Raw genomic sequence first — 13,088 nt, 5'->3', positions numbered from 1 at the left:
CAGAACATTTTATTCTTTCTCATACTCATTATTGTTCATTCCTCACTTCCCCTGCAATACTCCTAGTGATTATTAATCCAGCGACTGTCTCTACACATTTTCTTATCCTGGATTTCATACTCAGAAAGCCATTAAAAGCAAAACCAAGAAACAAACAAACAAAACTAGCCACAATGACAGAACAAAACAGAAAATCCTTAATGGAAAATAAAAGTAGGAAATATTAAAAAAGGAAAGAACTTTTAAAGGGGTCAAAATAAAGACCCAGTGATCATGTTGTTACATTTTAAACTAACTACAGCAGCAGTAATCAGCTTGGCACTGCTCTCTTGCTAATATCAAGACAATTCATTACCCTTGATTGTGATGCGAGAGGACCCTGCAAATACACTACCAGGGCTGTCTTTCAGGAGTAGCTGGTGTATTTGAATTGTGGATCTTTTGTTTTGCAACCAGGGTTTAAACATTGTACCTAAGGGTCTCTTGAAAGCTATTATTTTAAAAATAACTGGCATGAATTCACTACCCCTAATAAAAATTAGGGGATTTCAAAATTTTATGGAAAACTAAAATATAATTAAAAGCTCTTCCAAGAACTTTTTGAAGCCCCCTTGCATATTTCATGTCACTACTACATCACCAAACCATGGCAAATCAAGCAAATAACTTTGTCATATATTGCTATGTCCAATTTCTTTATTTATGTGGTCACTGTTGATGTCAAAATTATGTTTTCTCAGCAATAACATCAAAATTTTCAAAAATGAAAACAATGGAGTCTGGAAATTAGTTCTAATCCTCTAATCTAATTCTTCTACTTAGTAATTTTATGACTTAAGCTAGTAAAATAATCTCTTTGGGCCTTTAATTTTTCCCTTTAAAATGCAAAAGACATTATCAGTTGTATCAGCTCTCTCTCCCAAATATATATCTGAGTTACACCAGGTTGACTAGAGAAGCAAATCCAGTGACACTCATAAGAAATAACTTTATATCAGGAAGTAGTTATTTATAGTTAAAGGAGCTCAGCCCAATTCAAGTCCCTACATCTGATATTAGTTCATAAGGTCCCTTTTCAGACTCGTACAGCCACATACAATCATGCAGATGCAGGAAGATCACAGGCCAGTGGGCACAGTTGTGTCGATCTAGGGTCAATGGAAACTGAGCAGGGCTTTGGCAGATCTGAGGATGGCCAGCAAGCAGAAAGGTGAAGGGGGAGAGACAGAGCCGTTTCCAGTCTTTCACACTCTTTGACCTTTCAGGAGTCATCAGACTGCAACTTGATTGACAGGTCTGACTCTACCCCTAAATCTTCAGGTTGACATACAATTGTCTTACTACCACAATAGCTAAGAAGTTAGTTTATGATTTTGTGGGCCAGGAATTAGGACTGGACTCAGATGGGTGGTACTTTTAATATTGGTTGGGCTACTCATTTATCTGAGGTGAACAATTGGCTCTGCTTTTGGGGTGGACTGTCTATCAAGTGGGACATGTCTGGGATATTTTTGTGTCCTCCTCTACTAAAGACCATTGTACTTTATTCATAGGGCAGCTCTGCCTTGGGGAGAAACTGCAGGCTGCATCTGCTGCATTGTACTGGCCAAGCAAACCCCTGAAGCAGTTTAGATGGGAATATGAGAGCAAGGCCCGCTCCTCTGCTGGAGTGTCCTGCAGAGTTTCACTGCAAACGACAAAGGATGGAGAATTGTGACTTCTTATGCAATCTATTACTGGAACACAATCTATGACCCACATTGTGTCTTCAAGCAGGAAGAAAGGCTTTCCCTTTGCATGGGTTAGTATCATAAAGCAACGACAAGCTCAGGTTTTCCAGGTAAATAGATGTGTGATTCCCATGCAGGCCCTCATTTCCTATCTTGGGAAATTTGATGAGATATTAAATGTACATGGATAGTAATTTCTTGTCCCAAAGTGTGAATAATACCTAAAATTATGTTATTGTTTCTGTTTTGTTGTTGTTGTTGTAAAGATAAAGCAAGATAATTATTGAAAGATTTTTACAGAAACTGCACATCACATGTGTCATGATTAATTAGTTCTATAGGCTAGCATAGGTAGGCAATAACCAAAACCCATTGCTACCAGTAATTCTGATTCATCATGAACCTAATCTACAATCTTCATGGCAATAGACAGGCTCAGGTTTTCCTTTTAGAGCAGTTGGTGGGCTGGGATATTCAAACTTGTGGTTAGCTGTGCACCATCGATTCCAAAGTTCTGCCAGTTTTTAGACCAAATTCAAATCTCAGTGTTGATGAAAAGGTATTTGTAGATAAAATAAATATCTATAGTCAGTTGACCTTAAAAATAGAAGATTGCCCTTGAAAAATATGGTTGGGATTCATCCAATCAATGCAACAGTGTAGGAGTGAAAGTTTAGATTCCCTGAATATATTCTACCTCAAAAACAGTGTATAAAATCCACTCTGAGTTTCCAACTTGCCAACATTTTCTACACATTTCAAACTTGACTGTAATATCAATTCCATCCTGCTACCTGCCCTATATATTTAAAACGTTCCAGCACTCAAATTCACTTGCACTAATTCCTTAAAATAAAAATATATTTGTTTTTATCTTATATGTATGTGTATATATATCAGACATGAATCTAATATGCATTTAATTAATATAATGTATAAAATCAATTAATACCATTTCTCAGAGAACCCTAACTGATCTAATGAATAATAACTTATTAGTTATATGTTGATGGGTCAAACCAGACCAACTAAGAACAATAAAAAATGAATCAAAGCCATATAGAGCAAAGCAAATGACACTGGCAGTTACATGGACTGGATCATATATTGCTCAGGTTCCCTTAATTTGAACTTTAAATTTTTTTTTGTATGTAATGTTCTCAGTTCTCACAGTGGATGATTCATTGTTACTGTATGGTTTTCATAAGCATATATAAATTTAAACTTGAAATGTGTCTTAAAACTCAACAAACACAATCACATTGATCCAATTCCAACTCACAGTGACCCTGTAGGACAAAGTAGAACTGCCCTTTGAGTCTCTGAGGTTTTTGATTGTAGAAAACCGTACCTTTCTTCAATGGGGCAGTTGGTAGTTTCAAACTGCTGAGAAATTGGTTAGCAGCCCAATGCATAGCCTACAAATGAAAGCACTCAATGTTGATGCTGAGTTCTAAATAGCAAGAGGTAACGAATTATAGAAGAACCCAACATGTATTTCCATGTCCTAATGTACCTCCAGGTATCATGCGTGGTTTGGGTCAGGACAAGATGACTTCAGATGGTGAGACGTGACACTGCCTGGAAGAACGTGTCAGGAAATGATGAAAAATGGAAGAATCCCATCAAGTAATACTGAACACTTTCTTTAAGGGAGTGGGGAAAAGAAGGACATATGAAATAGTGGCTGTTTCTTTGGATAAAAACTGAGTAAAAATGTAACCCTTAGGGTAGTTTCTTGACTTTGGAAATTGTACCCTGAGCTGAAAAGCTTGGAACACTTGTTCACAAACCTACTCACTTTTCTATCGTATCACATCAAACATCACAAGTATTTGATTCCATCACCATCTGGGCCAGTAGGCCAAATTCTGGCCTGAACTTTTCATTCCTATATTCGCTTTCACTGTTTTTACTGATCTCTATGTTCTTTCTTCTCAAAGAATAAATGTATTCCCCCTTTCCTAACTTTCAAGGGACATCTTTGTGATTCACATGGCCTTTTAGTGAAGGATGTTGAGATCCTCGTCCTCCAAAAGAAATCAAAGCACAAAACCTTTATGAAAAAGCATTGTTTAATGTGTGCAAAGAGATGGCATAGCTCCTATCTGTCACCTTGGGGAGTCATGTGCCCACTGGGGTTCCAGGGTCCTCATCTGTGATCTCAGGCATTCATAATAAGTACAATTATATTTTTAGTTTTTTATATCTTTTATTACACAGAAATATAAAAATATGAAATGATTGCTTCTCAAGATATCCTCCATTTAAGTTTATACAATTCTGAAGGCAGTGTTACTCTCTCTACAACTTTTCCCAAAGAATTACGTGGTCTTCAGTTTACACAACAGAACAATAGTTATGGCATCCTTGATGAACTCAAATTGGAAAACTGCTCCTTTTACATGTTGGATTTTAGGAAAAAATTAAATCTGAAGGGACAATATAAGGCTGTACGGAGAAGAGATAGAGTTTCCTAATGAAATTCTCATGGCACAGTACTTGGTAACCCTGAAGAATGAGCAGGTGCATTGGAGTGATGGGAGACATTTTCAATATTCTTGAAGTTTCTTCATAGACAGCTTCTGTATCTTCCCTGTGCCCTTCCAGAAAATCTTTCAGGATAACTCCTTTGGAGACCCCCATCATGCTGAGGGGCCATGAAGTTCCCTTAAAATGCTCCTGGCATGATCGCTGAAGACAACATGGGATCACAATTAAATGTGGTGAAGAAAGCTGATGGTGACTGGCCATCAAAAGCAGCAGCCCCTGGGATCCCAAAGGCTCCAAGTCCAACAAGCGGGCATTGAGTAGAGAAGCAACCAGCCCTGGGAAGAGATACTGAGAAGTGAGTTTCACTACCCACGATCCAAAATAGGTATTTTGGAGATTTCAAATAAGAACCAACTTTACAGTATCTTAAAGCCTCCAGTAATGTTAAGAAGCCTACAGCTGCTTGTTTATGTGTACCAAGCAGTGTCATCCCTGGGTATACTCTATCACCATCCCATACATTAGAAGCAGTGTGTCACGTCAGTTGGAGATTAATTGAACTTTGGCTGCCAATTCCATATACAGGATCTATCAAAGGTTCACTTGCATCTTCAATTTCATGTTTTATCTTTTCAATACCCTTTGTCAGTAATACGGAATACAGAAAAAGCAATACTCCAAATTTGTTTCTCCACAGTGAATCCTGGTCCAAAATAGCATCTTTCAATTCTGATACATTTCTGAACGATCTATTGAAGAAGATTCCACTTGGCAGCTGGACTCAGCAGGATTCCCAGGAATGTTAGCAGTGTCTTCCGTTGCCTTTCCTCCTTACAATGCAACGAAGCCAGATGATCCACAACCAGCACTTTCTAATATGCCAGGCGAGGCACGACAAAGGAGGCCCTTCTGATCTTCCTCCGGGCAATCTCTCCAAGACCACTTCGCAGAAGAAAACAGAAGCTTCTTCAAAAGAAACGCTGGAACATGTGAAGGGCCACCTTCAAACTGTTCTACTGCACATGCCTCTGACTCATGAAACACAAACCTTTGCTTCCAGCAGCAGAGGTGGTGTTGGAGAGACCAGGCTGCTCTGCGTGCCCCCTACCAACTCGACCAGTTCTTCTGTCAGTTCTGACATGATGGGTTCCAGTGAACAGGCCTGCGCTTTCAGGACTCCTGCCCCGGAACAGGGGAAGGAGCGACTGCAGACTCTGGAGTTGCAGCCCGGGTGGTGGCAAGTAACTTCACCGAGAGAGAGAAGAGAAAGGCGAAAGGACACAAGGGTCAGCTTCAGGCAGGGACCCAGCGCCTGTCAAACCGATGGAGCAACAGCAAGGGGTTCCTCTACCGGACCGATAGTTTAATATTGAACACAACATGGTTTTTTTTCAAATATAAACAAACAAAACAAAAAGCATTGCTGATCATTCCGATTTAGGGCAACTTCACATGTTAGAGTAAAGCTGCTTGCTAGAGCTTTTTTGAGGGAAACTTCACAAGGACACATTACCTAGCCATTTATTTATTTACTTACTTTATCTATCTATCTATCTATCTATCTATCTATCTATCTATCTATCTATCTATCTATCTATCTAACTATCTATTTTAGCAGTGCCACTCAGTAGCCAAGATAAAGTTGTTTCATCACTCAGTGGCTTTTTCATACATATATATATAATTTAATATATTATATTATATAGAGATTTATATAATTATATATTATATCTATAATTTAATCTTTCCAACAATCTCTGTGGAGCAGATATCACCATACTGTATTTCAAACTGTCGTTGCGCTGCTTCATGAAGACCAGTATGAACCACTAGAATAGTCATCAAAAGCTCTCATCTGGAATTAGTTAAATCTTGAGTTAAAATTACATGGTAACATGCAACTCATCTTTCTTGCTGTCTTCTTGAGTGTTTGTCCTTGTTCTCCAACATAACATTAGAGCAATAGCTAATAAAATCTCCCTGGTCTTGTAAACTTGCATATGCATGAGAAGAAAGAAATCGTATAGAGTAGGAAACTAAGAAGTTTCAAAGCAATCTAGAGAGGAGGCTGTTGCTAGAGGATAAAATAGTCGTGGGAATATAACGGGAACTAGTGTGACTTAACCAAGATGGCCAAAGAACAACTTTATGAGAAGTTGACAACTGTCTTCACCCTGAATGATCAAAATGAAGAGGTGACACAGTTTTAAGTGAGACATCTTCCAGACAGAAGAAATAACAACTACAAACTCATGCGTTTAGGAGTTAGTTTGTTATACCCATGGGTCAAGGACATCCCGTATAAACAATTGGGAGGGAATTGTGTGAGTTGAGGGAGGTAAACAGGATCCAAATAATACAGGTCCTTAAAGTTCTGGTCAAATTGCTTTAAGCCAGTATCAGAAGGTTTTACGAGTATGGGAGTGACATGATCTACATTGTGTTCCCTGACTTGCTACTCTGTGGAAACAAATTGAGTAATGAAGAGTCATTTCTATTATAAAAATAAGAGACTATAGACAATAGATAGCCGTAGGGGAAAGAACATAAATCATAAAAGGATATGATAGACATAGAACAGTATTTCCCCGAGGGGCACAGGACTGTTTCAGGGGGCTGCAAGAACAATTACCTACACTTTATCCTAGATTATGGGCTATAATACAAAGTTTTTTAATTGCTAGGGAGCACTGAGAAATTTCTTTTCTGAAAAGTGAGCAATGAGCCAAATACATTTGGGAACCTACAACTCAGACTCTTATAATCTTAGAGATAAAAGGACTTAGAAGATAGATGAGAGAGAGAGAGAGAGAGAGAGAGAGAGAGAGAGAGAGAGAGAGAGAGAGAGAGAGAGAGAGAGAGAGATAGTGTTTTTTTAGCAGTAGATCACCAAGCCTAAATTCTGAGGTTCCCCTCCAGGAAAGTTCTACGACAAATCTTATTGTGAATAGTCAAAAGCTTAACTCACCGAGGCACCGATTTTGTACCACGTTGTTGTTAGGTGCCATCAAGTGGATTCTGACTCATCGGAACGTTAGGTACAACAGAACTTGAGCTAATTGTATCCATGGTGTCAATCCACCTCTGTGAGGGCCTGGCTCTCTTTCATTGCCCCTCTACTGTACCAAGCACGTTGTCCTTCTCCAGAGACTTCTGTCTCCTGATAACATGTCCAAAGTATGTAAGAAGTCTCATTGCCCTTTTCTCTAAAGAACACCCTGACTGTACTTCTTCCAAGACAGATCAGTTTGTTATCTGAGCATATGTTTCTCCAGCACCACAAGGTAAATGCATCGATTCTTCTTCGGGCTTTCTTATTCAATGTCCAACTTTCACCTGCATACGAGGCAATGAAACATATCATGCTTTGGGTCAGGTGCACTTTAGTCCTTACAGTAACATCCTCACTTCTCAATGTAACACAAGAGGTCTGGTAGAGATTTCCCTAATTCAACTCATCATCTGATCTCTTGATTGTTGCGTCCATGAGCATTGACTGTGGATCCCAGCAAGACAAAATCCTTGGAAACTTCATCCTTTTCTCAATTTATCATGTGCCATACGGAGGTACAACAAAAATATTTTATTGTGGGTGGTGGGAAATCCATATGTTGAAGGAATAAGGAAGTTGATATACACTAAGCCTGAGAAATGAAAAATAATTGCTTAAGTAGAGTTTGTACTCATAAAAAGTAAAGAGATGTCATTTTCAGAGAATGACCATAGTAAGTTAAAATGTTTTGATTTCAACATACATGGGAGCAATATAATTTCATTTTATAATATGAATGTGTGTATGTGTATACCTACTCAGATACTAGTTAACTTCAATAGTATTAAAAATAATCTTAGTCATTCTAATAAGTCAATTTCATGTTTATCATGCAATACTTAGATATTAAAAGACGGTTGTCTTATAGATATTATCTACATATGCACACTTAAAATTCAATTTTCACCTGTCTTTATTACAGTAAGATCTCAAGGATTTTTTTATCCTCTGCACATTTTCCATTGAGATATGTTAAACATTCATATCATTGTAAATGCGGGTGAATGCAGAGTGGAGACTCAAAGCCCATTGGTAGCCTTACTGAATGTTTGTGGGGAGGAGATGTGCCAGTCAGGGTGCAGGGTAGCAGTGATGAAACATATAACTTTCCTCTAGTTCTTAAATGCTCCCCCCCTCCCCACTATCATGATCCCATTTCTGCCTTACAAATCTGGCTAGACCAGAGGATGTACATAGGTATAGATAGCAACTGGAAACACAGGGAATCCAGGACAGATGACTCCTTCAGGACCAGTGGTGAGAGTGGCGATGCCTGGAGGATGGAGGGAATGTGGGGTAGAAAGGGGGAACCGACTACAAGAATCTATGTATAGCCTCCTCCCTGGGGGATGGACAGCAGAGAAGAGGGCAGGGGGAGACGTCAGACAGTGTAACATATGACAAAATAATAATAATTTATAAATGATGAAGCATTCATGAGTTAGGGGTGAGTGGGTAGGGAGGGGGAAAATGAGTAGCCAATATTAAGGGCTCAAGTCGAAGGCAAATGTTTTGAGAATAATGATGGCAAGAAATGTACATATGTTCTTGACACAATGGATGTATATATTGATTGTGATAAGAATTGTACAAGCCCCCAATAAAATATTTTTAAAGATATGTTAAATGTTACATTATTACATAAAGCTCTGTATGAAAAAATATTATCCTTTTGTTATATAACTCATTATAACTATCACCTTTAACAAAATTTCCAGGAAGAGTTCAATATAGTGCATCTTTTAAGCTTCTCTACATTTACTTATTTCAGATATGACTCAATCTGTCTTGATTTTATAATTCTTTTCCAAATACTAGATTTAGGCAGGCCATACCTGGTCAACATTGTAGAGATTAGACATAAATTTCATTAAGTTTTAGAGTAAACTCTGGGTTTTAGAGCAAACATGATGGCAAGGTTCACTAAGATCATTCTGATTCTGGGCAATTAAGCTCACTGCTGGAAAGACACATGACTGCATTAAATCAACCCATGTATTGTTAGCGTGCCAGTGATGATGCACTACTCATGGGGACCAATAGGGGAATCATTGTTCAAGTGTATAAGGCTTACAACAATCAGACTAAACAAAATGGATAAGGGGTTATTAGACATGTTCTTCCAGGTCAGAGAGGTCTTCATAAACAGCAAAACTAGTCATGGTGAATCATTACCAGACCAAATTATGAAGTTTTTAACTTAATATGATTCTGGGCTTTTAATACAAGTTAGTAAAGGCTTTTCTCCAAAGGGGAAAAATGCTTCATGTTAAATCCTATCATTTTCCATATTTGAGAATTATTAATATGCATGTACAGATATGTATTTAAGAACCCTTGATAATGAGGTTCTGTCATCTGTTAAGAGATTTTGTATACATATTATATACTCGCAAATCAGACTACATTTGTTATTAAAAGCACAAGTGTGCCCTCTTCTGAATAAATGAAATATTGAGTGCTATATTTACACATAAGAGAATAACTTCTTTATTTCTTGTGTAATCTGAATGAATGAATTTGGATAAATGCCAGGAACACGTTTAAAAACTCTGTTTTCCATAAAAATTTGAAAGCTATTAAAACATACTAAAATTATATATATGTTTCTATTTGTCTTTTTCCACAGCTATAATTCTCTGAAAGGAAACACCTAAGAAATCAATCACGATCTTGTCTTGGACAAAGAATCAAAAACCAGAGAACTACATAACCCAGAGTGGAGTGGAGAGAGTTGGTTAGACAGTGGGTTACAATTCAGGAAACAGAAATAGCAACAAAGATGTCAGGAAAATGTGATGTGACACTCAACTAAGACAAGTTAATTGTTTCAGAAGACAGTGCCTACATCAACAAGTATTTGAGTTGGCTTCAACCTCTCCTTTGTTTTCTTAGTCTCACAGCTGAGGAAATTGAAACCCAGAGTGATTTGAGTCGGGACTAGAAACTGGTTAGTGAGCAAACCACGCTTGCCTCCTCTCAGCCAAACACAAACGAACAACGCTGGTGGTTAAATAAATCTGATTTATTGCACTTTCAACACAATATGTCTATCTGGAGCTTACTTTGATCTCCCCTCTTAAAATCCATAGTCCAAGCTAGTTTTTGACTAAACTTTGGCACCCATTTGATTTCAGTGTTGGGGAAAGTATTACTTGGCAATTACAAAGTGCTACAGAAATGAAATGATGAAGATGACAAAGACAACAATAGTCATTTGTGATCATGAAATGACAATGCACCTTGAATCATACATTAAGAAGTTGATAGATAAAAGGTTAAATCTAGGGCTTGAATCCAGTTCATTCTGACTCAAACCCCCACTGAGAACTTGCATTTCCATCCCAGACAATGATTCTGATTCTAAATCTATATGTAGATTCTGATTTATTATGTTTGGGGCATAAAATTTGGAAAGGAAAGTAACTAAGTTAACTATCGACCTCACACTAAATTGACTCTCCATTTTATTTGGAAGAAGTTAGCCATTAAAAAAAATCTGTAACAGGAAAGGACCCTATTTTCTAACTATGAATCAGAGTACTTCATTTTAAGTCCAATACTCATTTAGGAGATTTAAGATATCACTTAACTGTGATTTAAGTAGGATTTTGAACCAGTTTATTTGAGTTAACACCCTGTTAACAGGTTGTATTTCCACCGAAAACATAATGAATGAGACAAACTCAACACTACCCAATCATTCAGGATAAGAGGACAGCATTTACCCGAGAGCAAAATTCAGAGGGCAAGATGGCATAAGAAAGAAAGAAGAATGGAAATAAGACGAATGATACAAGAATGAAATGGGATGAATAATACTACAAGTGAGAATTGCCATCAATGATATGAAACAAAATTGTTGAACAGAAAACTTATTTGCTCTATAAATCTTAACCCAATTATAATAAGAATGTACGGATGTGCTTTATACAATTGATGCATATATATGTATGGATTGTGATAAGAGTTGTATGAGCCCCTAATAAAATGTAAAAAAAAATTATCTAGAAATTATGTTGTGAGAACTAGACACCTTCATTCTTGGCTATTTGATTTAGGTCAACTCTAGCTTTTTACATGCTACATAAAAATCTATGTCTATGATATAAATATGTCCATATTTTCTATCATTGTCGATCTCTATCTATTGTTAGGTGCCATCAAGTTAATTTTGACTCATTGTTACCCTGTGAGACAGAGAAGAATTCCCCCATAAGTTTTACTATGCCATATTTTGAATGACACACATTACCACAATTTTCTACTGAGCAATCTTTTAGCTAACAGCCAAGTGCAGGTCTTTCTAGAAAGCCCAAATTACTAATGGTATCACAGCTCTGGATGAAATAAACAGAAATATTTGAATGGTATCTAAACAATCTTTCAGTTTAAATTAATTTCCAAGTACTCATTTATAGTTCTACAGAGATCTATACCAGTGGTTCTCAATCTGGAGGTCGCAACCCCTTTGGGGTTGTACAACCCTTTCACAGAGGTTGCCTAATCATAACAGTAGCAAAATTACAGTTATGAAGTAGCAACGAAAATAATTTTCTGGTTGGGGGTGGGTCACCACAACATGAGGAATCGTATTAAAGGGTCTCAGTCTTAGATAGTTTGAGAATCACTGATCTATACAGTAGAATCTTTCCTATACTCAATAAAGTCTTTGGCACACTTTAAATAGAGAATTAAAATTCTTTAATCTTCAAATTGTTGTCCTCAATGGGTAAAGCTGATTGAGAAAAGCACATTTATAAATGTCAGTTTCCATATGGCTTACATTTTTGCTAATGAAGAATCCCAAGATAAAATCAATCATTTGACAAATACTATTATAAAATTGTGAAATGTTTACACCATCTCCCTTCCTCACTCCCTGAGTCATATCACTAACTGGTCCCAGCCAATGTTTTTGCTTATTTAACCCATCCTCATTCTTTGCTGCTGCAGAATTCACAATCATAAATTGCATTTAGAGTCACAATATATCACTTAGCCAATGCACTCATTTTCAAAGAGCACTTATTGAATAAACATATGTAAAATATATCTGATCAGATTAATAAGCATTGTAAATGTATTGCCTTAAATAAATCTCAACTAAAACATATTATGATCAACACACAGAATTGTTGCTAGCTATTCATAATGATACAATGAGCAATCTTGTGGAATAAACAAACTCTATAGTTCCTAGTTAGTAAAACTTCAAGACAGTCAGACTAGTAATTACATTGAATAATAGCTTAATTTAAATTATAACAGATCTCTGTTGGGTTGTTTATTTTTATCCTCATAGTCACACAGAAAGGAGGTTTACTTACTCATGAATCAATATACACAATGAAGAATTAATCTGCAAATAAATGTATTTTATTCTTCAGGCTTTAAATTATAGAAATGATTTGAGCCCACAACTCCCATTGTCACCTTTTCAAACTGCTACATATGAGCATTTCCATTTTCCTGGGCCTCTAAATTGCTTTTATTCTTTTTAAGTGAGGATGATTCTTATGGTAATGTTTCCTTTAAATATTAAATAATTTTATCAAGAGGATTTTTCTTTTCTTTTGTTACATCCGATGTGTTTATTAGTATGACATTTATTTCCGCATTTTAAGTAATTGCAAATCACTTTTCTTTGTGAATTAGGTACCTGAAAATGACTGCCTACCCTTGTGGTTTGAGAAAAATGACCTATAACAAAGACCTGTCTTGAGAAATAAGCCTGATATGCAGCCCTGACGAGACAACATGTTCCATCCCTTTGACCACATATGTTGGCTCAAGTTGGACACCAAGTAAAA

At 36.9% G+C, this 13,088-nt stretch overlaps 1 pseudogene; it reads right to left on the bottom strand.

Moving 5' to 3' along the window:
- LOC142451698 (ubiquitin carboxyl-terminal hydrolase MINDY-3 pseudogene) overlaps positions 1-5,364 on the bottom strand; it is a 28,269-nt pseudogene extending 22,905 nt beyond the window's left edge.
- Between the last annotated feature and the right edge of the window lie 7,724 nt (positions 5,365-13,088).

Source organism: Tenrec ecaudatus, chromosome 6 (assembly GCF_050624435.1).
Source record: "Tenrec ecaudatus isolate mTenEca1 chromosome 6, mTenEca1.hap1, whole genome shotgun sequence".
In the NCBI taxonomy this organism is placed as follows: domain Eukaryota; kingdom Metazoa; phylum Chordata; class Mammalia; order Afrosoricida; family Tenrecidae; genus Tenrec; species Tenrec ecaudatus.
This window is presented reverse-complemented; position numbering and strand designations above follow the sequence as displayed.